We start from the raw sequence: 4,528 nt of genomic DNA on the forward strand, positions 1-4,528 counted from the left end.
TCAGATAAGTCTCTTTTCCTTTTTTTCCTTTTAGCAAGTCGTCCTGTTTTGGATTTTATTTATCCTTAACTCTCAAGGTCATTACATTTCATTTCTTTTGGGGCTTGTTTCTCTAAGATGTTTCAATGTCAGTCTTGTCCAAAGCAAATAAGAAAGGATTTCAAAGCTCACTACCAACTTCCGAAATTGCAAAGCACAGTGTGGCCAGAACATACCAAAGATAGCATGATGTAAATTGGGATATAAGGAGTCACCGAAAGTTTCATCGGTGGAATCACTTGGTAATTTCATGGGACATGCAAAGGTTCAGAGAAAGGGGTCAGAGAGGTAAAACAACGGTTTGGGTATAGAACACTCGGGTCATCCAAGGTCATGGGGTTTGAAAGTCAGTCAGAAAGTCAAGCGATTCAGGGCCAGTCCGGGGAAGCAGGTCAAAACAAAACACGACAGTAGAGAGACCTTCAGCAACAATGTCATCAACTAACCACCGCATTTTAAACTGACAAGATTTTTCTTTGATTGAAACAGGGGCAGAAAGTTTCGGTGTTTCGGAGAAATCCTCCGCAAGGAAAGGCAAGCACCAAACAGGTTTGACCGTAAAACTCCCAGGACCTGCCTGGATAAATTTGAAGTTTTCAGGACTCTCCTGGAAAATAGGACCTAGTTTAAATTTCGAAACATTCATGAGTAGCATAATTTAGCATAAATATACCCCAACGGAATATAAGTTGGCTTCAAAGTTTGCATGTTTAAGATAGGATTCAATTAGGAGTTGTCAGGACCCCCCCCCTCCGAATAATGGGACCTAGCTTTAAGATTGCTGTTAGATAACAAGATGTAGCGAAAATAATACCTTTAGAAGATATAACTTAGATTTAAAACTTTTGTTTAAATCAGGAATTGTCAGGACCCTCTGGATAATATGATGTAGTTTTAAGACCCGTCTTAGATAACAGGACTTAGCGNCTCTAGATATAAATTTCTAACCTCCGTAAACCCCAAAATAAAATACTAAATAGCCCACAGATCTGGTGTCACCAACATGAGCCTCTAATACAAAATATTCACCTAATCACAAGTCTGTCTAGGAAAGAAAAATACGAATAAAAGGATAAAGATAGGATGGGAGGGATCAAGGCTGCGAACGCCATGCAGCTACCTCGATACTCCCGTATATACGCTACTCAGCCAACAAGTCCTCACTCACCCTGTGGTGTACCTGAATCTGCACACAAGGTGCAGGGAGTATTGTGAGTACTTCCAACCCAGAAAGTAATAAATATAAATAAAGTTTGAGGACAAGAAATCCTAAATAACACAAAGTAAAGCTATAAATACAATAAAACAGCGAGGACAATTATAATAACAACACAACAGATAAAGAATAAATGACAATTAAATATGCAATGCAACACATAAATCGGTACTCTCCAGTACCCCACTGCGGCCGTGCAGCCCGCTCCATTTATTTAACGTCGACGGCGCTCACTGGGGGTGTGCAGACTCCGGGAGGGCCCCTTTACGGCCCAAGCGCAATAATAAGTCATCTCGTGGCATCAAACAGGCCCTTGACCTCATATCAAGATCATTATTATACCACTGCGGCGTGCAGCCCGATCCCATACTCAGTCCAAAATCACATAAGCCTTTCGGCACAATACTATAAAAATATTCAGCCCAAACTTCATTTAAAAATATTACTTTAGTTTCTACTTTTAGAAAAATGGCTGAGTTTACAAAAACTGTGTTAAATACCAGGACGGAGTTCAATATCTAGAGATATGGTAAGAAACCAGTAAAAATAATCCCTGAAGGATTCAAGTAGTTGGCGCGAAGCCCAATTTTGACAATTAATCCATTTTTATAAGGATATCACAAAAACTACAATCAATTAGGTAGTAATTTTATTAAGCGGGATGGACCAAGTCACGATCCCCGACGGTGCTCTACCCCACGCCTGTTATCCGGCGTGCAAGTCACCTCAACATAGCACTACAATGTGCAAATTCGGGGTTTCAAACCCTCAACACAGTATTTACATTTATTACTAACCTCAAGCTGGCCAAAGTCCTAGCTTGCTCTGCCCTTGCCTTTCGAATTTACCTCCTCGTGCATCGAATCTGACCAAAACCACAACGAATACGTCACAATATGCTAATGGAATATAACCCAATCGAAAAGACTCGAAAAACATCGAAAACCACGAAGTTGGCAAAACCCGAGCCCCGCGCCCACTTCTCGAAAAATTATAAATTTCACATCATCGGATTCCTTATCTCACCACGAGTCCATGCATATAAAGAACACCAAAATCGGAGTCCAAATGACCCCTCAAATTCCCATTTTTGTTCTCTTAGGTTTCAAGCCCTAAACCACCATTTTTGACCTTAATTCCTTGAGTTTTCAGTGCAATTTCATGTATTTGCATGATAAAATTGTGTTCTAAGTCCAAGAATGCTTACCTGATCGAAGTCCTTGAATTTCCTCTTCAAAATCGCTCAAGAACACCCCAAGTCCGAAGTTAAAATATGTGTTCTGTAAAAATTTCGCGAAGGGATTAAAAACCCACTTCTGATCAGTTGTTTCCGCACCTGCGGTCATTTTCCGCTTCTGCGGCTACCGCATCTACGGTCTTTTTGCGCTCCTACGGAAATCTCCTTAAAGTCCAAAATTCCGCATATGCGGTCCTTTTGTCGCATCTGCGACTCCGCAGATGCGGTTGGCATCTTCGCACCTGCGATTACTGTCGCTTCTGCGGTTCTTGAATCGCTTCTGCGGTACCGCTTCTGCGGTACCGCTTCTGCGGTACCGCTTCTGCGGTCCCATTTCCGCAGAAGCGAAAATACCAGAAGCAGCAAAATTCTGCAATCACTTTAAGTTCAAAACTTCCCGTTAGGCATCCGAAATCACCCCGAGGCCCCCGGGACCTCAACCAAAAATACAAACATGATCCAATACCTTATTCAAACTTGCTACAATCATCAAAACACCTCAAACAACACTAAAACCATCATTTCTCATCGAATTCAAGCCTAAGTTCTTCCAAAACTTCCGAAACACGCATTCGATCAAAAACCCAACCAAAACACCTCCGAATGACCTGAAATTTTGCACACACATCCCAAATCACCTAACGAAGCTACTGAAACTCTCGAAATTCCATTCCGACCCCCGGATCAAAATCTCACCTATCGACCGGAATTCGCCAAAATCTTAACTTTGCCAATTCAAGCCTAATTTTACTCTGGACCTCCAAAATCACTTTTGATCACACTCCTAAGTCACAAATCATCCCCCGAAGCTAACCAAATCATCGGAATTCAAATTCGAGCCCTCTAACACAAAAGTCAACATCCGGTTGACTTTTCCAACTTAAGCCTTCATAAAAGAGACAAAGTGTCTCATTTCTTATCAAAACCATTCCAAACCAACTCTAACACATCAAATACTGATAACGAAACATGAAGAAGCATAACATGGGGGAAACGGGGCGGTAACTCACGTGACGACGGGTCGGGTCGTCACACTGGGGCAGAAAATTTTATTTATTTTGTCTATTTTTTGAAATCAGGTACCCACTTGGAGAACAGGGAGAAGCAGTTCAAGTTTTAGCAATCAGGCGCCCACCTGGAGAGCACGGGAATACAATTCAAGTCAGCAGTCAGGCGCCCACCTGGAGAGCACGGGAATCCAATTCAAATTCAGCAATCAGGCGCCCACCTGGAGAGCAAGGGAATACAATTCAAGTTTCAGCAATCAGGCACCCACCTGGAGAGAAAGGGAATGCAACTCAAGTTTCAGCAATCAGGCGCCCACCTGGAGAGCAAGGGAATACAATTCAAGTTTCAGCAATCAGGCGACCACCTGGAGAGCAAGGGAATACAATTCAAGTTTCAGCAATCAGGCTCTCACCTGGAGAGCAAGGGAATACAGTTCAAGTTTCAGCAATCAGGCGCCCACCTGGAGAACAAGGGAATACAATTCAAGTTTCAGCAATCAGGCGCCCACCTGGAGAGCAAGGGAGTACAGTTCAAGATCTAGCTTTCAAATTCTTAGTAATATTTGGTAAAATGATTCAGTTTACACTCACATATGTGCCCACCTACCAAACTGGGGCAGAAAATTTTCTTTGTTTTGTCTATTTTTGTTGAAATCAGGTACCAACTTGGAGAACAGGGAGAAGCAATTCAAGTTCAGCAATCAGGAGCCCACCTGGAGAACAAGGGAATGCAATTCGAGTTCAGCAATCAGGCGCCCACCTGGAGAGCAAGGGAATACAATTCAAGTTTCAGCAATCAGGCGCCCACCTGGAGAGCAAGGAAATACAATTCAAGTTTCAGAAATCAGGCGCCCACCTGGAGAGCAAGGGAGTACAGTTCAAGTTTCAGCTTGCAAGTTCTTATTGATATTAGGTAACATGATTCGGTTTACACTTATATATATGTCCAGCTACCAAACTGGGGCAGAAATTTTCTTTGTTTTTGTTTATTTTGTTGAAATCAGGCGCCCACCTGGAGAACAGGGAATA

Source organism: Nicotiana attenuata, unplaced genomic scaffold (assembly GCF_001879085.1).
Source record: "Nicotiana attenuata strain UT unplaced genomic scaffold, NIATTr2, whole genome shotgun sequence".
Classification (NCBI taxonomy): Eukaryota; Viridiplantae; Streptophyta; class Magnoliopsida; order Solanales; family Solanaceae; genus Nicotiana; species Nicotiana attenuata.